This window comes from Sus scrofa, chromosome 1 (genome assembly GCF_054392235.1).
Source record: "Sus scrofa isolate SSC_HxYL_T2T_F1_AM1 chromosome 1, Sscrofa_HxYL_maternal_Yorkshire_Landrace_v2.0, whole genome shotgun sequence".
Lineage (NCBI taxonomy): Eukaryota > Metazoa > Chordata > Mammalia > Artiodactyla > Suidae > Sus > Sus scrofa.
The window spans coordinates 197,789,418-197,816,180 of record NC_139383.1 but is presented as its reverse complement, the minus strand read 5'-3'; the positions used below and the strand labels follow the sequence as shown (position 1 = coordinate 197,816,180).

The window sequence follows — 26,763 nt, the reverse complement described above, 5'->3', positions numbered from 1 at the left end:
AGGAACCGAATCTGAGCTGCAGTGACCTATACCTCAGCTGCAACAACGCAATACAAGATCCTTTAACCCACTGAACTGAGTGAAGGATGGAACCCTCGACTCTGCAGCTACCTGAACAACTATGGTAGGATTGGATGCTTTCTCTTGATGAGAGGAAATCCTCAACAATGTTAGGAATTGGGAAGTTGAAGGAAAATCATGGAGACACTGTAGCTTCTGAACTGGAGCCATGTGGTAGATGGGAAGCCTTTATACTTCAAATCTATAGAAATGTACATAATTACTTGGGTACTTGCTCATCTGACATATTTTATCCTACAGTATGAACATGATGAGTCTTTCCAAATGCATGGAATTTTCACCATAACACACTAGGCTTAGAACTATTTGATAATAACTTATTCACACTATGAATAAGCTTATAGTTGAGTTTTCTTGGAAGTTAATTATAAACATCTAATGTAAAATACATGCATGCAAATTTGTTCAACCTTTTGGGAAGACAATATCCACTGAAAATTTGCATGTGCATACTCTTTGATACAGCAATCCTACTTATGGGAATTTTTCCACAGAAATACTCCCACAATTATTTCAGGATGTGGCATGGGATGTTATCTTAAGTGTTTATAATGGTGAATAATTAGAAATAATTCAAATATTATTTTGGGGGGATTAGTTAAATAAATCACACAACCATCATAAAATACAATACCAAGAAACTTAAGAGGAATGAGGCATTTCTGTGTTTACTGATACAGAAAGATGTCAAAGCTATGTTATCATGTAAACAAGCAAGGGTAACCCAATACAATTCTCTGTATGGCTGTACAGTCTCAGAATAGGTCTATAAGGACAGATATTGAACTGTAAGTGGTAGTCATCTTAAGGAGATGACGGACTTCATTATTTCTGTGCTGTTTGAGTTTTCAGCAACATCTGTTACTTTTACATTTTTTTTTGGAGGGGGGAGACTATACCCTGTCAAGATATGGGCTTAGGTTTGGTCACAAGCTCTACTCACCAGGATAATACCCTTTCTTCCCCTGCCCAGGGTGCTGTAGTTGTGTCCTGGTTCTGCTTCTACCTTGTCTTTCTGATCTCCTGCCCTCTGTTGTGTGGGGTGCTCTTTGTACAAGATCTTCTTACCATCTCACTGTCAGTGCCTCGGTCTTTTGAGATTTGACGTCTTTCTTGCCTTTTAAACTGGTTTTCCCTTCCTCACATCCCTATTCCTCAGTTTCCACTGGAGTCCTGATCCCTCCGGTAGTTTTCTCTATGCTCTGACCTCAACGGTCTTTTTCATGTGGATTTTTTTTCCCTCTCTGAAGATTCCATTTTCTTATAAAAAAAAAGATTCCATTTTCTAAAAGCTCTCTTTCTCTTACTGCAGTTGTTTACTTTCACCCACTCCAAACAGTATAGAAAGTTCTCCTTCACCTACTGTAACTGGAAATCTGAACTTAGCTTTCAGCTGCTGACATTCATACCACCAGCTAAAGCTATTCTGAAGTTCAGTAATTTTGCAATAATTTCCTGACTTTCTAACTGCATGGCCAGAGAGGCAATTGAAACACAGTCAAAGGCAGCATGTAACTTGCTAACTGCCAGAGGAATAGAAAGAGGACTGAGGTAACCAGCCTCCAGATGGCTCCCCAGGAGCCTTATCTCCCAGTGTTCATATCCTCTGTGCACCCTTCTGGACTAAAACAGTACTGTGAAAGTCACCATGTATGACTTCTGAGTCTTGGTCATAGAAGACATTGCAGCTTCTTCCTTGGTTTCCTGGATTGCTAGTCTGGGGGAAGCCAGCTGTCCTGCTGTGGGGATGCTTAAGCAGCCCTGTGGAGAGGCCCACATGTAGAGGAACTGAGGCCTCTTGTCCAAAGCCAGCACCAGTGTGGCAGCCATCTAAGTGAGACATTGTGGAAGTAGGTTTTCCGGCTCCAGTTAAGGATCCGTATGGGCTGAACCCCAGCGGACACCCCCAGTCTCATGAGAGACCTGAGTCAGGACCATCTGAAAAACCTACTGCCAAATTCTTGACTTGCTTGTAGGAAGTTATAAGGTAATAAATGATTCTTATTTTTTTAATTTAATTTTTATTTTATATTGAAGTATAGTTGATTTACAATGTTAGTTTCAGATGTACAGAAAAATGATGCAGTTATACATACACATATACCCCTTCTTTTAGATTCTTTTCCCAATATAGGTTATTATAGAATATTGAGTAGAGTTCTTTGTGCTATACAGTATGTCCCTGTGTTTTGTTTTGTTTTTTGTCTTTTTGCTATTTCTTTGGGCTGCTCCCGCAGCATATGGAGGTTCCCAGGCTAGGGGTTGAATCGGAGCTGTAGCCGCCAGCCTATGCCAGAGCCACAGCAACGCGGGATCCAAGCCACGTCTGCAACCTACACCACAGCTCACGGCAACGCCAGATTGTTAACCCACTGAGCAAGGGCAGGGAATGAACCCACAACCTCATGGTTCCTAGTCGGATTCGTTAACCACTGTGCCACAACGGGAACTCCAGTATGTCCCTGTTGATTATCTATTTTATATACAGTAGTGTGTATGTGTTAATCACAAACTCCTAATTTATCTCTCCCTGCCATCTTTCCCTTTTGATAACTGTAAGTTTGCTTTCTAAGTTTGAGTCTGTCGACTGCTTTGTAAATAAGTTCATTTGTATCATTTATTTTAGGTTCCACGTTTAAATGCTATCATATATTTGTCTTTGACTTCACTTATTATAATATTTAGGTCCATCCGTGTTGCTGCAAATGGCATTGTTTCTTTTTTATGGCTGAGTAATATTCCACTGCATATATGTACCACAGCTTCTTTATCCATTCCTCTGTCAGAGGACATTTAGGTTGCTTCCAAGCCTTGGCTATTGTAAATAGTGCTTCAATGAACACTGTGGTGTGGGTATTTTTTGAATAATCTTTTTCTCTGGATATATGTCCAAGAGTGGGATTGCAGGATCATATGGTAACTCTATTTTTAGTTTTTTTTTTTTTTTGTCTTTTTGTTGTTGTTGCTATTTCTTGGGCCGCTCCCGCGGCATATGGAGGTTCCCAGGCTAGGGGTTGAATCGGAGCTGTAGCCACCGGCCTATGCCAGAGCCACAGCAACGCGGGATCCGAGCCACGTCTGCAACCTACACCACAGCTCACAGCAACGCCGGATCGTTCAACCCACTGAGCAAGGGCAGGGACCGAACCCGCGACCTCATGGTTCCTAGTCGGATTCGCCAACCACTGCGCCACGACGGGAACTCCTATTTTTAGTTTTTTAAGAGCCCTCCATACCATTCTCCATAGTGGCTGCACCAATTTACATTCCTACCAACAGTGTAGAAGGGTTCCCTTTTCTCCACACCCTCTTGAGCATTCATTATTTGCGGTCTTTTGATGGCCATTCTGACAGGTATGAAGTGACAGAAAACTCAATGTAGTTTTTATTTGCATTTCATTAATGATTAGCCTTGCTGAGCATCTTTTCATGTGCTTTTTGACCATCTGTATTTATTTTCTTGAGAAATGTCTGTTTAGATCTTTGTCCATTCTTTGATGGTTGTTTTTCTTTTTGATATTGAATTATAAGAGGTGTTTGTATGTTTTGAAGATTAATTCCTTGTCTGTCACTTCTTTTGCAAATACTTTCTCCTGTTATGTGGGTTGTCTTTTAATTTTGTTTATGATTTCCTTTGCTATGCAAAAGCTTTCAAGTTTAATAAGGTCCCATTTAAAAAATTTTTGTTTTTATTTTCATTATACTAGGAGGTATATCTAAAAGATTTTGTGCAATTTATGTCAAGAGTATTATGCTTATGTTTTCCTCTAAGAGTTTTTATAGTATCTAATCTCACATTTAGGTCTTTAACTCATTTTGAATTTTTTTGTGTGTATGGTATTAGAGAGTGTTCTAATTTCATTCTTTTACATATAGGTGACCAGTTTTCCCAATACCACTTATTGAAGAGAATGTCTTTTCTTCATTGTATATTCTTGCCAATTTGTTGCAGATTAATAGACCATGGGTACCTGGGTCTATTTCTGGGCTTTCTATCCTGTTCCATTGATCTATATTTCTGTTTTTGTGCCAGTACCATATATTGTTTTGATGACTGTAGCTTTGTAGCATAGGCTGAAGTCAGGGAGCCAGATTCCATCAGCTCCATTTTTCTTACTCAGGATTGCTTCTGCTGTTTGGGGTCTTTTGTGTCTCCATACAAGTTCAAAATTTATTTGATCTAGTTCTGTGAAAAATGCTATTGGTAACTTGATAGGGGTTGTATTGAATCTGTAGATTGCCTTGGGTAGAATAGTCATTTTGACAGTATTGATTTTTCCAGTCCAAGAACATCATGTATCTTTCCTTCTGTTTGTGTCATCTTCAATTCCTTTCATCGGTGTCTTCTAGTTTTCAGAGTACAGGCCTTCAAACTTAAGTAGGCTTATTCCTAGGAATTTTATTCTTTCTTATATGAAGGTAAATGGGATTGTTTCCTTAATTTCTCTGATTGTTTGTGTTAGTATATAGGAGTACAAGAGATTTCTGTGCATTAATTTTGTATTCTGCAAATTTACCAAATTTATTGATGAGGTCTAATAGTTTTCTTTAGGATTTTATCATATCATCTGCAAACAGTTGCAGTTTTACTTCTTTTCCAACTTGGATTCCTTTTATTTCTTTTTCTTCTCTGATTGCTATGCCTGGGTCTTCCAAAACCATGTTGAATAAAAGTGGTGAATGTGGACATCCTTGTCTTATTCCTGATCTTACAGGAAACTCTTTTAGCTTTTCACCGTTGAGTATGATATTATCTGTGAGTTTGTCATATATGGCTGCTATCATATGTTCCCTCTGTGCCCACTTTCTGGAGGGTTTTTAATCGTAAGTTGGTGTTAGATTTTGTCAAAAGCTTTTTCTGCATCTATTAAGATAATCGTATATATATATATATATTTTGGCTTTTTTCTTTTTAGGTCCATATCCACAGTACATGGAGGTTCCCAGTCTGGGGGTCTAATCAGAGCTGTAGCTGATGGCCCACACCACAGCCACAGCAACGTCAGATCTGAGCTGCATCTGCGACCTATACCACAACTCATGGCAGCACCAGATCCTTAATATACTGAGCAAGGCCAGGGCCTCACAGAGCCTAGTCAGATTTGTTTCCACTGCACCATGATGGGAACTCTGATCATATGGTTTTTATTTTTCAGTTTGTTAATGTGGTGTATCACTGATTGATTTACAGATACTAAAAAAATTTTGCATCTCTGGGATAAATCCCATTTGATCATGATGTATGATCTTTTTAATGTATTGTAGGATTTAGTTTGCTAGTATTTTTATTATTATTATTTTATGGCCATACCCATGGGGGAAGTTCCTGGGCCAGGGATTGAATCTGAGCTGCACCTGTGACCTACACCACAGCTGTAGCAACACTGGATCCTTTAACCCACTGTGCCTGGCTGGGGATCGAACCTGCACCTCTGCAGTGACCCAAGATGCTGCAGCTGGATACTTAATCCATTGTGCCATAGCAGAAACTCCTGGTTTGCTAGTATTTTGTTGAGGATTTTTGCATCTATGTTCTTCATTGATGTTGGCCTATAATTTTCTTTCTTTGTGGTATCTTTGTCTGTTTTGATGTTTGAGTGGTGGTGGCCTCATAGAATGAGTTTGGGAATGTTCCTTCCTTGCAATTTTTTTGCAAGAGTTTCTAAATATTTGATAGAATTCATCTGTGAAACCATCTGGTCCTGGATGTTTGTTTTTTAATCATAGTTTCATTTCCAGTACTTGTGATTGACCTGTTCATCTTTTCTATTTCTTCTTGGTTCAGTCTTGGAAGATTGTACCTTTCTAAGAATTTGTCTGTTTCTTCCAGGTTGTCCATTTTATTGGCATATGGTTGCTTATAGTAGTCTCTTATGATCCTTTATATTTCTTTGATATCTATTGTAACTTCTCCTTTTTCACTTCTGATTTTATTGATTTGACCCCTCTCACCTTTTTTTTTCTTCATGAGTCTGGCTAAGGATTTATCTTTTTTGTTGATCATGTCAAAGTACTAGCTTTTAGTTTCATTGCTTTTCTTCTATTGTTTTATTCTTTTTTATTTCATTTATTTCTGCTCTGATATTTATGATTTCTTTCCTTCTGGTAACATTAAGTTTTGTTCTTCTTTCTCTAGTTGCTTGAGGAGTAAAATTGGGTTGTTTATTTGAGATTTTTCTTATTTCCCAAGGTAAGCTTTTATTGCTGTAAACTTCCATCTTAGAACAGTTTTTGCCATGTCCCATAGGATTTGTATCATCATGTTTTCATTTTCATTTGTCTTCAGGTATTTTTTGCTTTCCTGTTTGATTTCTTCAGTGATCCATTGGATGTTAGGTAACATACTGTTGAGCCTCTGCATCTTTGTGTTTTTTAGTTTTTTCTTGTAGTTTATTGCTAATCTCAGAGTATTGTGGTCAGAAAAGATGCTTGATATGATTTCAGTTTTCTTAAATTTATTGAGGCTTGCCTTGTGGCCCAGCATGTGATCAGTCCTGGAGAATGTTTCATGGGGACTTGGATTCTGATGCTTTCAAATGACATGTTCAGTAAATATCAATTATGTCCATCTGATATAATGTGACTAATGTTTCCTTATTGATTTTCTGACTGGATGATCTGTTCATTGCTATAAGTGGGGTGTTAAAGTCCCCCAGTATTATTGTGCTACTGTTGCTTTTTCCTTTTATGACTGCTGTTATTTGCCTTTTATGTTGGGTGCATATATATATGTATTTATGATTGTTATTTCTTCTTCTTGGTTTGATTCTTTGATCATTATGTAGTGTCTGTCTTTGTCTTTTATAACCATCTTTATTTTAAAGTCATATCAGATAAAATAGAGTATTGCTACTCCAGCTTTCTTTTGATTTCCATTTGCATGGAATGTTTTCTTACATCCTCTCACTTACAGTTTGTTTGTGTCCCTAGAACTGAAGGGGACCCCTTGTAGACAGCGTATATATGGGTTTATTCTTCTATCCATTCAGCCAGTCTGTGTCTTTTGGTTGGAGCATTTAGTCCATTTATGTTTAGGGTAATTATCGATATGTATATCCTTATTGCCATTTTGTTAAGTGTTTTTGATTTGTTTTTGTTGGTATTTTTTCTTCCCTTCATCTTTTGTTCTCTTCCCTTGTATATCTAGTGTTGTGCTTGGGTTGCTTTTTCTTATTTGTGTATGTATCTAGTGTAGATTTTTGGTATGTGATTACCATGAGTTTTTTTTTTAAAGTTCTTTTTATGATAGTTCATTTACAATTTTCTATCAATTTGTGCTCTAAGCAAAGTGACACAGGTCTCTCTCTCTCTCTGTGTGTGTGTGTGTATGCACATGTGTGTGTGTGTATGACATCCAGTACCATGTTGAATAAAAGTGATGAGAATGGGTATCCTTTTTTGTTCCAGATTTTAGCAAGAAGGCTTTCAGATTTTCTCCATTGAGTATTACACTTGCTGTGGGTTTGTCATTAATGGCTTTGATTATGTCAGGGTGTGTTTCCTCTATACCCACTATGGTAAGAGTTTTTATCATGAATGGATGTTGGACTTTGTCAAATGCTTTTTCTGCATCTATTGTGATGATCATGTAGTTTTGACTTTTCTTTTATTAATGTTGTGTATGAAGTTGATTGATTTGTATATATTGAACCATCCTTGTGAACTTGGGATGAATCCTGCTTGGTCATGGTGTATAATCTTTTTTATGTGTTGTTGGATTCAGTTGGCTAAAATTTTGTTGAGAATTTTTATATCTATATTCATCAAAGGTATTGGCCTATACTTTTCTTTTTTGGTTTTGGTATTATGGTGATAGTGGCTTCATAGAGTGTCTTTGGGATTATTCCATATTCTTCAACCATTTGGAAAAGTTTAAGAAGGATGGGTATAAGTTCTCCTTTGTATGTTTGGTAGAATTCACCTATGAAGCCATCTGGTCCTGGACTCTTGTTTGTAGGGAATGTTTTTATGACATATTCAATTTAATTTCTAGAGATCAGTCTGTTCAAATTATCTATTGCTTCTTGATTCAGTTTTCTAGAAAGTTGTCCATTTCTTCTAGGTTGTCAAATTTGTTGGCATATAATTGTTCATAGTATTCTCTTATGGTTTTTTGTATATCTGCAGCATTCATTGAGATTTCTCCTTTTTAATTTATCATTTCATTTATTTGAGTTGTTTCTCTCCCCTTCTTGGTGAGTCTGGTGAGAGGTTTGTCAATTTTGCTTACCTGTTCAAAGAACCAGCTATTGGTTTTATTGTTTTTTTTCCTATAGTTTTTTGAATCTCTATTTTTTTGATTACCTCTCTGATTTATGGTTTCTGTCCTTCTGCTAACTTTAGGTTTTGTTTGTTCTTCTTTTTCTAATTCTTTTATGTGATAGTTTAAGCTGTTGATTTGAGATTTTACTTCTTTTTTTTGAGGAAGGCCTGTATATTGTTATGAACTTCCCACTAAGCACTGCTTTTGTGGCATCCCATAGATTTTGAATGGTTGTGGTTTTGTTATCATTTATCTTGAGGTGTTTTTACATTTCTCTTTTGATTTCTTCATTGACCTATTTTTATTTTTATTTTTATTTGTCCTGCACCCACAGCATATGGAAGTTCTCAGGCTAGGGACTGAATTGGACCTGTAGCTGCCAGGCTACACCACAACCACAGCAATACCATATCTGTGCAGTGTCTGTGAGCTACGCTGCAGCTCATGTCAGTGCCAGATCCTTAACTCCCCACTGAGAGAGGCCAGAGATTGAACTCTTATCCTCATGGATATTTGTTGGTTTCATTACCTCTGAGCCATGGCAGTAACTCCCAACCCATTGGATTTTTTGGTAGCATGTTGTTTAGTCTCTATGTAGGCAGTTTTTTCTCTCTCTTTTTTTTATTCCTGTAGTTGATCTCTAGTTTCATGCCAACTTGGTCAGAGAAGATGCTTAAAATAATTTCTATACTCTTAAGCTTGTTTAGGTTGGTTTTGTGCCCCAACATGTGGTCAATCCCTGTGGACTTGAAAAGAATGTATATTTTGATTTTGGGGGCATATAATGTCCTGCAAATATCAACAAAGTCTAATTTTTTTATTGCATCATTTAGGTTCTCTGTTACCTTATTGATTTTCTGTCTAGAGGATCTGTCCATTGATGTGAGTGGGGTATTAAAAATATCCTAGTTATTGTATTCCCATCAGTTTCTCTTTTGTGTCTGTTAGTATTTGTTGTATGTATTTGGGTGCTCCTATATTAGGGGCATATATATGATGGTCATACTAGCCTCTTCTTCTTCTTCTTCTTCTTCTTTTTTTTTTTTTTTTTTTGGTCCTTTTGCCTTTTCTAGGGCCTCTCCCGTGGCACATGGAGGTTCCTAGGCTAGGGGTTGAATCAGAGCTGTAGCCACTGGCCTATGCCAGAGCCACAGCAATCCAGGATCTGAGCTGCATCTGTGACCTACACAACAAGTCACAGCAATGCCATCCTTAACCCACTGAGCAAGGCCAGGGATCAAACACGAAACCTCATGGTTCCTAGTTGGAATCGTTAACCATTGAGCCACGATGGGAACTCCTAATACTAGCCCCTTCTTGATTCGACCCTTTTATCATTAAATAGTGTCCTTCTTTGTCTTGCTTTATGTCCTTTTTTTAAAAGTCTATTTTGTCCAATATGAGTATTGCAAATCCTACTTTCCTGTATTTTTCATTTACATGAAATCTCTTTTTCCATCCCCTCACTTTTTTTTTTTTTTTTGTGCTATTTCTTGGGCCGCTCCCACAACATATGGAGATTCTCAAGCTAGGGGTCGAATCGGAGCTGTCGCCACCGGCCTACACCAGAGCCACAGCAATGCGGGATCCGAGCCATGTCTGCAACCTACACCACAGCTCACAGCAACGCCAGATCGTTAACCCACTGAGCAAGGGCAGGGACCGAACCGGCAACCTCATGGTTCCTAGTCAGATTCGTTAACCACTGTGCCACGACAGGAACTCCTCCTCACTTTCAATTTATATGTGTCTTTGCCCTAAGTTGAGTCTCTTATAGGCATCATAATATAGGCTTTTTTTTTTTCTTATCCAGTCTGCCACTCTATGTCTTTTGATTGGAGCATTCAGTCCATTGACATTTAAGGTACTTACTGATAAATATGTGTTTATTGCCACTTTAAACCTTGTTTTCCAGTGGATTCTATGTTTCTCCTTTGTTCCTTTCTTTTTTTGGGGGTTGGATGATTTCCTTTTATTTTATACTTGTGTCCTCCTCTTTTTAGTTTTTGTGAATGTATTGTTTGGTTTTGATTTGTGCTTGCCCTATTTTTCAAGTATTTTAATTCCATCCTATATCCCATCCTATGTCAGGCCTGCTTTAGCCTGATAATCATATAGCCTCAAACACATAAAAACTTTAGATTTTCTTACTTTCCTTCCCCACATATTATGATTTTTTTTACATTCATTCATATACTTTTTCAGTCCCTTGTGTTTATTGTCACTTTAATAAATTTTTTTTTCTTCCAGTTCTCTACACTGGCTTATTTAAATAATTACTTTCTAGGTGTGATTTCCTCCATCCTATATCTTTTTAATTATTTTTTATTTAGAAGAGAACTTTCAGTATTTCTTTTAGAACATGTTTAGTATTTCTGTATCATTTTATTTTTTGTTTGTTGGAAAATTCTTTATTTATCCTTCTATTTTAAATCATATTCTTGCTGGGTAGAATAATTCTAGGCTGCAAATTTTTCCCTTTTACAACTTTGAATATATCTTGCCACTCTATTCTGCCTGTAGTGTTTCTGTAGAAAAATCAGCTGATAGCCTTATGGAAATTCCTTTATAATTAACTCTTTGTATTTCTCTTGCTGCCTTTAGAATCATCTCCTTATCTTTAACCTCTGCCATTTTTGTAATAATATGTCTTGGTGTGGGCCTGTTTGGATTCAACTTGTTTGGGCTCCTCTGTGCTTCCTGTATCTTGATATTTGTTTCCTTCAGATTTGGAAAGTTTTCAGCTATAATTTTTTCAAATATATTTTCAATCCCCTTTTCTTTTTCTTCTCCTGGAATCTCTCTTACACATAGATTGGCCTGCTTTATATCATCCCATAGATCTCTTATATTTCTTCCATGTTGTTTTTCATTTGGTTTTCTATCTGCTGTCCTGATTGAGTGATTTCCATTATTCCATCTTCCATGTCATTTATTCATTCCTCTGCATTATTCATTCTGCTCATCAGTGACTTTAACTAAGTTTGCATCTCTGCAAACAAATTTTCTAATTTTTCTTGGCTCCTCCTTATATTTTCGAGTTCCTTTCTAAAGTAATCTACATTACTATTTATATCCACTCTTAAATATGTATGTGGATGATTTTCTACCTTTACTATGTTTACCTTTACCAGTGAACCTTCTCATTTGTAATTTTCTTGTTTCTAGTTGTGGCATTTTTTTTCCACCTAGAGAATTTCCTTCAGTATTTGTTGTAAAGCTGCTTTAGTGGTGCTGAATTCTTTTATCTTTTGCTTGACTGTAAAGCTTTTGATTTATCCTTCAAATATTAATGAAAGCCTATCTGGGTAGAGTATTCTTGGTTGGAGTTTTTTCTTTTGATCACTTTAAGTATATCATGCCACTACCTTCTGGCCTATAGAGTTTCTGCTGAAAAATCAACTGTTAACTTTATTGGGGTTCCCCTGTGTATTGTTTGTTGCTTTTACCTGGCCACTTTCAATATTTTCTCTTTGTCTTTAATTTTGGTCATTTTGATTAATATGTGTCTTGGGGTATCCCCTTTTGGTTTATCATATATGGTGTTTGTTGTGCTTCTCTGGATTTAAGTAAGTGATTCCTTTCACATAGGAGGGAAGTTTTCACCTATAACCCCTTCAAATGTTTTCTCTGGTTCCCTTTCTCTTCTCTTCCTGGCATCCCTAAAATGCAAATGTTGGTGGATTTAAAGTTGTCCCAGATTTCTCTTATAGTGTCCTCGTTGCTTTTCATTCTTTTTTCTTAATTCTGTTCCACATCAGTGATTTCCACCTGTCTTCCACCTCACTTATTCTTTCTTCTGCCTCCCTTATTCTGCTATTTGTTCCTTCTAGTGAATTTTTTATTTTTGTTATTGTATTTTGCCTCTCCGCTTGATTAATCTTTAAACTTTCTATTTCTTTGTTCAGTATTTCTTGTAATTTGTTCATCTTTGCTTCCAATTTTTTTTATAAGACCTTGGATCGTCTTTACTATCATTACTGTAAAGTCTTTTACATGCAGGTTGCTAATCTCCAGATCACTTAGCTGTTTTTCTGAGATTCTGTTTTGTTCCTTCATCTGAATTATATTTCTCTATCTTTTTGTTTTGTACAGTTTTTTGTGTGGTCTCCTTTTTGTAGGCATCAGAGTTATAGCCTCTCTGGTTTCTGGTGTCTGCCCCTTTGTGGATGAGGTGATACAGGGGCTTGGATCAGGCTTTCTGTTGGGAAGAAGTGGTGTCTGCCAACTGGTAGGTGCAGCTGAGTCTTGTTCCTCTTGTGGGTGGTGTTTTGTCTCTGGGTGTGGTTGGGGCAGCTGTGTACCTAGGAGGACTTTAGGCAGCCTATTTACTTATGGGTGAGGCTGCATTCCCACCCTGTTGGTTGTTTGGCTCAAGGTGTCCCAGCACTGAAGGCTGCAGGCTGTTGGGTGGGACCAGGTCTTGGCACCAAAATGGTGACCTCTGAGAAAACTCATGCCAATGAATAGTCCCTGGGGCCTCTACCACCAGTGTCCTTGCCCCCCCCCCCCCCCGCCCAGTGAACCACAGCCAAACCCTGCCTCCCCACAAGACCCTCTAAGACCTGCATTTAGGTCTGAACTAGGATTCTTTGGAGTTACTGCTTTGCCCTGGATCCCATTGCATGTGAAGCCTGTGTGCACCCTCTTAGAATGGAGTTGCTCTTTCCCTCAGTCCTGTGGAGCTCTGAACTCAAGCCTTGCTGGCCTTCAAAGGCAAATACTCTGGGGGCTCCTCTTGCCCAGGTTGGGGAACCTGATGTGAGGCTCAGAATTCTCACTCCTGTAGGAGTGCCTCTGTGATACATTTATTTTCCAGTTTATGTGTCACCCACCCAGTGGGTATGAGATTTTATTATATCATCAAAACACCCTTCCTACCATCTTGCTGTGGCTTCTTTTTCTTTGGATTAGAGTATCTTTTTGGGGAGTAGGTTCAAATCTTTTTTGTCTATGGTTGTTCAGCAGTTAGTTGTGATTTTGGTGTTTTTGTGAGAGGAGATGAGCTTAAGTCCTTATACTCTGCCGTCTTGTCTCCTCTCTCAGTGATTATTATTATAAACGACTAAGTTTTGTGGTAATTTGTTCTGCAGCATTATATGAATAGTATAAGAACCCTGTCCCAAAGACATGAACTAGTCCTCTTCAAAAGTCTTTCTATGTTTTCTTTTTGTAATGCTAAGGCTATAGAATGAAATAACTTAAAAGCATGGGTTTTGGTGATAGATCTAGTTTAGATCCCAGCTCCATGAAATCCTAGGTTTTTGACCTTGAAACAGGTTGTTTACCTTTTCCGAGCCTCAGTTTCCTCACTTTTAAAAACAGAGTCTAAAACAATAAAACTTCTAGAAGAAAACATAGTGGGTATGTCCCTTGACATCAGTCTTAGCAATGATTCTTTTTTGGACTTGACACCAAAAGCAAAGGCAACAAAAGCAAAAAATAAACAAGTGGGACTATATCAAATCACAGCAAAGGAAAGTATAAAAAATCAAAAATGCAACTAAGGCATGGGGAAAAATATTTTCAAATCATGTATCTGATAAGGGATTAATATCCTAGATATATAAAAAGAACTCATGGAGTTCCCATCATGGCATCGTGAACCCAACTAGTATCCATGAGGACTTGGGTTTGATCCCTGGCCTTGCTCAGTGGGTTAAGGATCTGGCATTGCTGTGAGCTGTGGTATAGGTCGCAGATGTGGCTTGGATCCTGTGTTGCTGTGACTGTGTTGTAGGCCAATAGCTGCAGCTCTGATTCAGCCTCTGGCCTGGGAACTTCTATATGCTGCAGGTGACCCCTAAAAAATATAAAGAGAGAGAGAGAGATCTCGTAAAACTCAATAGCGAGAAAATATAAACAATCTGGCTAAAAAAGGACAGAATGAGGGAGTTCCCACTGTGTTGCAGTGGGTTAATGATCCAGCTTGTCACTGTGGAGGCACTGGTTTGATCCCCAGCCTGGCAAAGTGGGTTAAGGATCTGGCTACAGCCAGGACATGGGTCACATCTCTGGCTTAGATTCTATCCATGGCTGGGGAACATCCATAAGCCACAGGGGGTGGCCTAAAAAGAAATATAAATGGGACAGAATGGAACAGTCATTTTTTCCCCAAAAAAGCATACAAATAGCCAACAGGTATATAAAAAAAGTGTTCAGCATCATGAATCATCAGGAAAATTCGAATCACTACCACAATGCGATATCACCTCATACTTGTTAGGATGTCTATGATCAAAGAAAAAAAGAGGGAGAGAGATAATAAGAGGTCCCTTGTGGCTCTTATTAAAGCAGCATTGTCACTGTAGCAGCTAGGGTCACTGCCATGGCATGGGTTCAAACCCTGGCATGGGAACTTCCATATGTCTTGGAGGCAGCCAACAACAACAACAACAACAAAAAGAGTTAATAAGTGTTGGTAAGGGGAAAAGGGAAAGCTTGTACACTGTTGATGGGAATGTAAAATGGTACAATGACTATGGAAAATGGTATAGAGGGTCCCCAAAATATTAAAAGTAAAACTACCATAAGATCCATCAATTCCACTTATGGGCATATGTCCTAGGGAAACAAAATCAATTATCATGTAGAGGTAATGCACGCCCATGTTTATTGGAACATTGTTTACAATAGCCAGGACATGGAAAAAACATAAGTATACACTGACAGATGAATGAATAAAGAAAATGTGATATATATATATATATATATCCTGCCATTTGCAATATCATGGATAGATATTGAGGGAATTATGCTATGTGAAATAAATCAGAGAAAAACAAATATTATATGAAATGTATATGTGGAATCTAATAAACCAAAGCCAAACTTATAGGAGCAGAGAACAGCCTGGTGGTTGCCAGCAGCAGGGATTGGAGGGTGGGGGAAATGGGTGTAGGTGGTCAAAAGGTACAAACTTCCAGTCCAAGATAAATAAGTTCTGTGAATATAAGGTGCAGCATGGTGACTATAGTTAATAATACCATGTTGTATATTTGAAAGTTTCCAAGAAAGATCTTCAAAGTTCTCATAAGAAAAACTTTTTTTTAACTGTGTGAGATGATGGATGTTAACTAAAATTTTTGTGGTGATCATTTTACTGTATATACATATATTAAACCATTGTGTTGTGCACCTTAAACTACTATACTGTTGTTTATCAATAATACCTCAATAAAATCAGGGGTAAAAAAGGGAAATGGCAGAGAAGGATAATAACAACTCAGCAAAGCTGTAGATTCAAGATGATACATGTAAAAAATTTATCCCAGATCCTGATATAGGGTAAATATACACTAAGTGTTAAAGAGATACAACAGCAAAAGCAGAAAAGTCCTCTCAATGTTTTGCTCCTTAATTCTTTTCCAGACAGATGTACATAAAGTTAACAACAGTTAGAATTCAGTTGAATTTTGTTTTGCTTCTAAATTCATTGCTAATTCGCTGTCTTGCTTTTGCATGAATGGAAAAATCTTAGTCTTAGAATGGGACACTGGAGTTCATGAGAATGCTTTGATCAGCACATTAAATCAAGAGGAATCGGAGACTGGTGTTTGCTTTCCATCATGGATAGAGCGACACCGTTTGGATTTCCATTAAGAAAATGGGCACTTAATAAATGGACTTCACATTTTCTCTGAGTCAGACCATGAGAAATATTGTTGTTATCGCTTCTCCTGCTACCATAAATGCACATTAGTGAAACCTTGCCACCAACAAATACACCTTCCAGAGATGCTGTACAGTTTTATGGTGGAATGAATAATTTAGAGTTTGTGTAGACCCCAAATTCCAGACTTAAATTGTTAATGAATTTATCAGTGTGACAGAATGATGCAGAGTTGCATCAGAATATAAAACTACTAAATATTTATAGTGATTCTTTATTTAATTACTGAGTGATTTCACTTTCCCAAGCTAATAACTTGAGCTGTAAAGGCAGCACATTTTTTTTCTTTGCAAGAGTCTTCAATCTCCTAACTAGTTAATTAAATTGTTTAGAAATAGAACTTGTAAAATTTATATCAAATGGCAGAATCAAAAGATTTATTGATGACATGCTCAGGAAAATCTTCCACTGGGTCAAAAGAAGGTCTGTGATAATTAGTTTTTAACAACCCACTGGGATAGATCACCAGCATTACTGATGAGCATTAACTTTATTGAGAGTAAATAATTTGAGAAGTTTTTATGTAATTATTTTTCTTATCAGGAATTTTCTGTTACTGTACTTTAGTTTTCTATACAGCTTGTTTTAGGGGATAGCCTAATACTTAAAGTAGACATTATATTAAATTATATTAGGTTTTCATAATGTGCAGTTTTTAAATGTGTGGTTTTTTTTAGATAATCATGAACCATTTTGACCCAAACTAGACTTTGACGGACAAGGTCAGTCCTCTACCCAGATTCACTTTGTATCAATCAGGATTCAACTAGAGAAATAGAACCACCAGGAAGTGGGGTGTATGTGTGTGTGTGTATTCATGATTTGTAAATATATAGGGTTTTTATAACAGAGATTTCAAATTATACAACTGTGGCACCTGGTTAAAGAGTCTCTGCGAGGCTGTCACCTCATATCCGATGGTGGGTCCTGAAGTTTGCAGGCAGGGAAAGCAATTGGGAAAGGAAGAGTGGATATAAAGTGAAGAGACTGAGGACCAGCTGAAATCCATAAGCATGAGCTGGAACCCATATCAGTTCTACTGCCTCCCCCTTGATATCATGATTGTTCTACAGGAGAAGCTTGCATCCTTTGTCATAGAGCTAAACAAGCACACATGCCCCATGATTGGGAGAGAATTCAGGAGGATCCAGGGCAAGTGGAGCTGCCCTAGAGTTCCCTTATGTAAAGGTCAGTTATAGGCCTGGTCACTGTCCCACATCAGCGAGGTGAGCTGGCAGATAAACAACATGTGTGAGCTACAGAAAATGCCTTTGCCACCTCTGGAACATAAAAGAGAAAGTACTACTGCTCCACTTTCATACTCCAAATTTTGCACAAAGTGTATTTTTTTGAACTCCTTAACCAGAGTCTTAGGTAGAAGGGAATTCTGAGAAATGAGATTCAGTCTAGCCACATCACCATTTCACAAAGCTTCCACAACCTTGGATCCTTTATACCATTTGGCTTTTTGTGCCTATTCTGTTTATCTGGTTTATGTGTGCTTAGCCTCTCAACCAGTGCCCGCAGCTCTTCTTTAGGAGCTTATGGAGTTGCTTTCCCTAGAACTGCCCAGGAGCCACTTCCCTCCAGGCAGCCCTTGACCTATGACTGACCAGTGTGTCATTCCTCAGTGTATCCCAGTAATGGGGATCTCTGCTTTGGATCTAATTTTCTCAATAATAAAATTCTTCTGTGGCATCTCATATGGCCCTGTGGCTGAAACTTTTTTCCAGAACCTTATTTTTCCCATGAAAGGATCCTTGAGAGAGGCTGTGACACTCTGGGATTGATTAACTGTCTTTGTGATGACCTGATGTATCCTTCATTTGATAGACAGCCCAGATCCTAGATCCTAGGTCCTAGATCCCCCATTATTTTCTTCTAAGCTGATTATCCAGGTCTGGATTCACCATAAGACTTCTCATATGCCATTCCCAAGACTATCAACACTGGCTTGTGCTTATTATAGAGTCAGATATTGGCCCTTTGACCAACCGGCAAGCCTTCTGGATCCGCCTATCAAAGCTTTCCCCTGACTTATCCATCTTGCTTCTGCCTAACTCCTGTTTTGGACAAAAAAAGAAAGAGCTGGCAAATAACAATTTTTGCTAACTGAAGAAATAGGGATGCCAAGAGTGGTAAAAGAAGAATAAAGACAGAAAAAAAATTATTCAACAATGTTCCAGATATTGTTCTAGATGTTGGACACATTGCAATGAACAAATTCCCTGCCCTCGTGGAGCTTATTTTCTAGGGGGAAGAGAGAGACAATAACAAAAACCAACTAAATATATGTGGTAGAAATAAGGGCTAAAGAAAATAAAGCATGGTAAGGAGATAGAAAAAAGGAGAGCGAGCATGTGCTCTTTGGATGGTTTGGAAGGTCTGCTGGTGGAGTCTCCTTTGGGCAGAGACCTGAAGGAAGGGAAGGAGTGAGTCAAAGGGATGAGGAAAGGGCGGGGAAGAACTTTCCAAGCAAATGGAACACAGATGTGAAGGCCCATTAGTATTTGAGAATAGGCAGGGAATTACCGCAGCCCACATTAATTGATCAAGAGGCATCCTGCTAAGCACTTTACATACATTATCTTTTTGCATTCTAAACTGTTAATGTTATGATTAATGTTGCTATGAACGTTTTTATACATGCGAATTTTTCTTCATTTAGTTCAATCATTTTCAAAGGATGAAGTCCCAGGAGTAGAATTTCAAGTCAAAGAATATGAATATTTTTATAACTCTTGATATTTTATTACCAAATTGCCTTCCCAAAGAACTAGGCCAACGATTTACATTACCATCAGTGACATCCAATTTAGCAAGGGGTAAGTATTGGAATGGCAGATTTTATTGTGAAAGTCCACCCTTAGAGGGGCGGTTTAATACTTCCCCAAGTATAGGGTAAAATGATGTTGTTACCTGAAATTTGGTGCTTTACAATAGCTTCTTTGAGGAAATTTGCTTCAGGGTACACTTAATCGAAATCCACTGTATAAACCTATACTGGCTTCTTAGGGTCCTGAATCAGGATCAAAGTGTTCGAGTTCTGGCTTTGCCCTTTATTAGGGGTAAAGCTTTGGGTAAATCTCTTAACTATGCTGAGACTCAGTTCATGCATCTGTGAAGTGGTGATTTGTACTCGGTAAGGCTATAGAAGGAATAGAATGATGTGGTGAATATGGAGGCACTTTTAACTCTGGGGCATACTATACATTCTTTACTAGGCATTCTCTGTCATAATTCTATAGCAGATATAAAGCAGTGTTTATTATAAAAATATTTTAGCGACTTTTTCTGGGTAGCTTCCTCTGTGGTAAGAGAGTTTCAGCTTCCTTGAGGTCCTTCTCCTCTCACCTTCCGCTCCCTCAGTCCAGGTGGCATGTGGGAAGCTGACTAGGCACTAGGCTCTTGAGGTGACCAAGACCAAAACCAATCAGATTATCATTCTACCTCTTGAGCCCAGTGATAGTTTCAGGGATGGCCATGTAACATAATGAGAAGTAAAGCTGGAGTGTTCGCTGTAGCACCCAGGAGAGCATCTTTTCCTGTTCTGAGAATAGGCTGAGTATCTTACCACCATGGAAGAAGAGCCTGCATGCCTGCATAAGCAGGAGAAAGGAGAACCAAGAGATGCAAAGAGAAAGCCCTTAACAGCATTGTCTGAGTCCCCTAGTCTAGCCCTGTTGTCTTGGACTTGCCAGTTACATGAGCTAATACATTCTTCTTGCTTAACTAATTTCAGATGATATTCTGTAATTTGAAGCCCAAAGATTTCAGAATTAATATGAAGTCTGTACATTTGTAATACTTTTTGTTTCCCAAAGTACTTCATGTATCATGTTAACCGTTGGCTTCTCCCAGTATCTTTGTGAGATGAGAATGGTAAGTGCTATCATACAATTTAAAAATATATATATTTATGGCTGCAGCCATAGCATAGGGAAGTTTCTGGGCCAGGGACTGAATCTAAGCCGCAGCTGTGATCTATGCCACAGCTACGGCAATGCTGGATCTTTTTAATTTTTTCAATTTTTTCAATTTTTTAATTTTTTAATTTTTTTTGTCTTTTTGCCTTTTCTAGGTCCACTTCCCATGGCATATGGAGGTTCCCAGGCTAGGGGTCTAATCGGAGCTGTAGCCACCGGCCCATGCCAGAGCCACAGCAACGCAGGATCCGAGCCGTGTCTGCGACCCATACCACAGCTCACAGCAATGCCAGATCCTTAACCCACTGAGCAAGGCCAGGGATTGAACCTGAAACCTCATGGTTCTTAGTCGGATTCGTTAACCACTGCACCATGACGGGAACTCCAATGCTGGATCTTTTTAACCCACTGCGCCCCAGCTGGGGATTGAACCTGCACATCTGCAGTTGGATTCTTAATATATTGTGAACAGTGGGAACTCCACTATCATAAAGTTTTAAAGGTGAGCTACCTGGAGCAGTGGGTGTGGTGGTCCTGCGCCAGTTCAGCACTCAGGTTAGTCCTGCTACTTCTTTCTTTCAACCGTTTCCTGAGGTGATTTTAAACCATGACTTCTGATTTAGACAAATATTGAAGGGTATTCCTAGAAAACCTATTATGAAAACTAATGATAAAGATTAACTGAATCAATAAGGCAACATGAGGGGATGTATCAAATAACTGGATATTTGTTTCCAGATTGAATAAGTTGGCAGAAAGTAACAGGGATCTTACTGAATTTTGTGACCTCACTTCTCTTTCCTTGAATATATAATAGAAATGTTGACATGCAAATTGAGTTGTGAAATGACTGCCAGATATTTTAAGTGCTTTTTGCTTCAATTGAAATGGATGAATAATTGCATCATATGCCTATATATTAGACGAGACAGAAGGTGTTTTCATGGGTCTGTTGCTTGTGTCTGTTTCCTTCTGGTTTTTGCCCAAGAACCTCTTTAAGGTTTGTTTAATGATCTGATTGAAGCACCCACGTACCCAACTGGTTAATGTAGTTATTATCTTTCCATTTCCTGGGCAATAAAATACCCCAATCCCATGTGTCTTAAGCCCAGAAGGTAAATCATTACATGTCCTGAACTGAAGGCAGGCCATGAATAGTTACAGCATTCAAGCATTTCAACGTGGTGATACAGCAGATACACAGAAAATGCAGAAGATGTGACATTATTATGAACCCGAGTTGCCTGTTTTTGTTTTACTAATTTTGGTTAAAGTGTCAGGGAAACCCAAGATATATATATATAAATGCTAATTGTTATTCAGTGTTTATAATGTTTCTCTTTAGAAAAATCAGTCTCTAGGGATGCTTCTGGGAGCTTGGAGATGCTTATACGATGGAGAGTATTCATGATTTTGCTCTCAGAACTTCCTTTGCTACCTGGAGAAGGTATATTTAAAGCCATTTCAATTTCTTAGCACTTGAGCAGTCACCTATTAGCATCCGTAGAGTCAATACTGCATTTTAACATTGGCATTATTACCTGGACACTCTAAATGAGACTCAACTGGAACTCATTCCAAGACCCAGATATTCAGAAACCGGCTGCCTATGCTCAGTTTACAGAAGATGTCGTTGATGGGGGCTAAATTTAGAAGCAGGGCAGTGATGCACTGGGTGACTGCTCCCTTAAGATAATTTGTAGTTGAAGAGCAGTAACCAAATTATTTGCTGTTTCAGAGATATTTATGTATTTATTTTATCTATTTTCATCAGCAAAAGCAATGCACAGAGTAGCCAGCCATCTGATTACCATCTCCTTGCACAAAGTGGATGAGATGTGTTTTCAATGAGCCCCAGGAAACCTGGTTGTAGGCAGAGGTAGAACTGCTTCAGCGTGCAGTGCTGGCCCCATGAGCACACATTGGGACTGAACGATGACTGATGGTCTGACTGCCTTGAACACGAACCCAGGAGTGATAGTTCAAGCTCTTCGTTCCTGCCTTGCAAGTGAAAATTTTATTATAAAGGATGGTTTGTGTACTTGCCCTAAATCCTTTTTGGTTCTTCTTGTTTTATGACCACAGTGCTTCACTGTAGATTTTCTCCTGTTCTGATGCCTTCTCTTAGTCATCTATCATGCTGACAGTTTAATAGAATTGCAGGCCTGGCAGATGGCGCTGGGATGTCCTTTCCCACACGGTGCTAAGGAGCTTTAACCCTATCAGGGAGTCTCTTAACACACTATTGCAAGAAATGGTGCTAACCATACTGATATGACAAAGCAGCAACCAGAAGGAGAGTAAAAAGGTACATGTGTCAACTTCATATGGTTTTATCATCAATGCTTCTGGTGAAGTTTATGAAGAAGGGTTTCTCAGGGTCCCTTGAGGACCAGAATGTACGAAGCTATGTCGGTTCCCTTGGTTAAGTTAAAAAACTTAAAAGATGGAATGAAGTGAATTTTCTGGAAATCCTTTAGGACAGTACAGGTTGTCTTCCAAATAAGAACCAGTAGGACAGAGTCTAGCAAGGCAGAGTGAATGTGAGAAGAGGTTACAGCCTACTCCATTAAAAGAAAAATTTACTACTCACTGAGAATTGGCTGTATCCCAGACAAGGATCTATATATGTTACATAAATTATTTAATCCACTCGCCAACCTTTTTGCGGAATTATTAGCATAACAAGGCTTTCCTGAGCTTTACCATGTGCCAGTGTGCTAAATACTTCATAGGCATTAGCTCAGTTTTTCTTCTCAGTGATTTACTTCTCAAATGTCTCTCTCATATCTATTCACTTCTGCTAGTCTCTACTGCCCCCACCTTAGGCCAGGTCACCAACAATATTTGAAAACTATTCTGCATAAATTTTGTTTTTGTCTTTCATCTTTTTAGGGCCATACCCACAGCACATGAAGGTTCCCAGGCTAGAGGTTAAATCAGAGCTTTAGCTGCTGGCCTACACCACAGCCACAGCAACACAGGATCCGGGCCACATCTGTGACCTACACCACAGACCATGGCAACACTGGCTCCTTAACCCACTGAGCCAGACCAGGGATTGAATCTGTGCCTTTATGGATGCTAATCAGATTCATTTCTGCTGACCCACAATAGGAACTCCCTATGTAAAATTAAGAGCTTTCAGAAAAGGGCACAATACAATAAGGTGCCATGTTTTAAGTTTACATACATATATATACATCCTCACAAGGACTTCCCTGATCAAGATGGGGACATTTCTAGTGGTCTAGATGGCTCCCTCATGCCTGCTCTCCGTGAATACCCTCCCAGGGGAAACCATTTTTTTGACCCCTATCACCATACTTTGGTCTTACCTGTTCTGAGCTTCATATAGATAGACTCAAACTGTATGTGTCTAGATTCTGGCTTCTTTCATGTAATATTGTGTCTGTGAGATTCATTCATGTTGTTGCACAGACCAATAGTTTGTTCTTTTTCTCTCTTGTGTATTTTTCTATTACATGAACGTATAACAATTATTCATCCACTCACAATAGTTTCTTGCTTCAATTACCAATTAGCCCCTTAACTTGGTCTATAGGCACCTCCACTTAATCTTTTCTCCACTCCATGACCAGAATGGTTTACTTTGTCCTTTCTAAGAGAGATATGCACAATGAATCTGGCAAGCACTAATATTCTAACTAGTCTGGGTTGAGTTTTGTAATTTCAATGCAACATACACTTACTACATAGCCAAGAGATGGCTTCTGCCCTTTAAAAACACACAGAAAGTTCATAGGATGACAATTAAAATCCATTCAGTATGGTTGGTTGTACCCAATACCATCACAAAAAGAATGAAACCCTCTTCAAGATTCTCATCCTTGGTGTTGTGTCTACTCTTACCAAGAAGCCTCCTAATTACTGATTGGCTTCTAATATACTTGGATATCTGGGAGTGGGTTCTAATTAGGAGGTGGAATTAGATGAGTCAAAAACATCGTTGTTTAAGAAAAATACAATGGGCTTCTGGATTCACAGATTAGTTTGCTGTTAATATGTCCTGTGTTTGGTTGGTATGATCCCACTTTTCAGATATCGGTCAAATGTGTGTCTATGAAGAGGAGTGTGTGACACTGAGAATCAGACCCAACAAATGCAGTATTTCTGGGTGACATCGTTTGTGTACCAGGTAGCCTCCCTTTCTGACATCTGTAGTTTGATAGCTTCCAACTGGGTTCAGTTTATCACACTGCACAAATTAGGCACCTGATGAATAATTTTCAGTTTGATTTGATGGTAAAGTATAATAAAAGGCTTATCTGCTTACTTAGAAGAAGTGTTGAAGAGAAGACAAATGATCAGCCCCTTATTTATATAATTGGTTATTCCTCCTTAGTTGATGATGCCAGGAAAGTTTGTCCATCCCTGAAATTATCAAATAATTTCTTATTTTTTTCCATTCCTTTTGGAAGGCGAGGTTTTTCTTTATGACTAGATTAAATTTACCAAGTGAAAGCATATAAACAATTGAACTGACTGTTTGGTTTTATTTGTTGTTAGGTTTTGAAAAATTAGTATTTATTTCCATGACTGTAAATAATTTTGCTCTGAATTTGGTAAAAATTCAGCAATAGATTCTAGAAATTTCTTTATTGAAATATTTACAGAGAGGTAGACAAATCATATATAGCTGAACAAAACATCTTGAGGAGAACATGCCTGTGCAAAGTTGAACAGCTATACATAGCTTTTTGTTAACGTTTTCGTTCTGCTTGTTTTCACTGACTTATTTTGTATATCTAGGCACTAGATTTAAATAACTCTTTCAAAGGTTATCATGTTTGTATACATGATAGCTTGTAGAGGCATTTCTTCTTTTGCTGGCCACTTGAGTTTTTATCCTTTTGCTCTTTACATAGTGCTGCAAAGGAACTCTTTGTACAATTGACTTCTTTCTTTTGAGCTGGGAACATGAAATTATCAGTTTCTGGGAACATGAAATTACCAGTTCAAAAGTCATGAATTGTTTTAGGGCTTTTTTTACTCAGTTTCAGACTGCTTGCCATAATAGCAACGAATAGTACCTTTATAATACTTATGTATACCTGTACACTGATGCTAGACATCGAGTTTTATAATTTTTATTTTAGTTTACCAGATTTTAGTATAATTGTTTAAGGTACTTGATATGGTCTATCTTCATTCATTGTCTTCCTGTGATCTGGCTAACAAAACTTTGGTGATGAATGCAAGTATATCTAACCGTACTTAAGGTCGTGAGTGTAAGATATAGTTAGTGGTCATTTATCTGAGTTTAAAAACAAACCGAAACACTTTTGCATTTTCATGAAGGATAAAAAAATCCTGGTCACTATTTTAGTTTGGGAATGGGGTTGAATTGTCATGTACTTAAAATGAAATTCACTCAGCACTTATTTATTTATTTTTTTAGTAACATGCAAACCACAGTGATTTCTTTTTCTTTCTTTATAATTATTTTTTTTATTATAGCTGTTTTACAATGTTCTATGAATTTTCTACTGTACAGCATGGTGGCCTGGTTACACATACATGTATAGACTATTTTTTCTCACATTATCATGCTCCATCATAAGTGACTTGATATAGTTCCCAGTGCTGCACAGCAGGGCCTCACTGCTTATCCATTCCAAAGGCAATAGTCTGCATCTGTTAACTTCAAGTTTCCAATCTATCCCGCTCCCTCCCCTTCCCCCTTGGCAACCACAAGTCTATTCTCCAAGTCCATGCATTTCTTTTCTGTGGAAAGTTTCCTTTGTGCCATATATTAGATTCCAGATATAAATGATATCATATGGTATTTGTCTTTCTCTTTCTGACTTATTTCACTTAGTATGATAGTCTCTAGTTCCATCTATGTTGCTGCAAATGGCATTATTGTGTTCTTTTTATGGCTGAGTAGTATTTCATTGTGTATATATACCACATATTCATAATCCAGTCATCTGTCGATAGATATTTAGGTTGTTTCTGTGCTTTGGCTATTGTGAATAGTTCAGCACTTGCTTTTGGGGGTTTATTTGTTTTGTTGGCATGAAGAAGATGGTCCCATTAAACCCAAGAGCTCTATTTGGCTCTTTTTAAAAATTTACCATTTTTATTGTGATATAATTGATGTATAACATCCTATTAACTTCAGGTATGGATTGATATTTGTATATATTGCAAAATTATCACTATAGTAAGTCTATTTAACATCCATCACCACACATAGTTAACTAATTTTTTGTTCTTGTGTTGAAAGCTTCTAAGATCTGCTCTCTTAGCAATTTTCAAACATAAAATACAGTGTTATTGACCTTCACCCACTTTTACCTACCCCTTACTTCATTTAGCTCTTTAAAGAACAGAGTAACAGGGCACCTATAAAGCAAGTTTGTAGAGACTGAGACCTTAAATCTGGACCTCCCTCTCTTGCTGGTTGGCTGTTAGTGTCCTTTGGTTCAGGAAAGAGCATGTAGGGACATGCTGGCTAAGAACAATATAGCCTCATTTTTTTTTTTTTTTGAAGGAAAAAGCTGCCAAGAGCTGAGGCTTCTCATAAATGATGGAAAATGAGAATGGGTTATGAGTTAGGCATTTGACATAAAGAGCCTGAATTGAGTTGCTTACAAACTATCTTGAGTAATTGTATAAATGCGATCAAGCTTCCAAAATAAGATAAATGACCTCTTGGAGGGCAGTGTGGTCTAATGTTAGAGAATGTGGACTTGGAGACAGATGGAGCTGGATTTGAATCTTGTCTTTTCCTCATACTTGTTGTGTCTTTGGAAAGGATTTTTAGGTTCTAAGCCTTATTTTTCACAGTCTGA

General features: G+C 38.0%; 1 protein-coding gene across 1 annotated transcript in view; it reads left to right on the top strand.

Annotated features, from left to right (window-relative positions):
* Positions 1–14,143, top strand: part of ARMH4 (armadillo like helical domain containing 4) — a 272,008-nt gene extending 257,865 nt beyond the window's left edge. Inside the window, exon 4 of the transcript XR_014823447.1 lies at positions 14,028–14,143. The gene's annotated coding sequence lies outside the window, so the exon portion shown is untranslated. The remainder of the gene's footprint in view (positions 1–14,027) is intronic.
* The last annotated feature ends 12,620 nt before the right edge of the window (positions 14,144–26,763 follow it).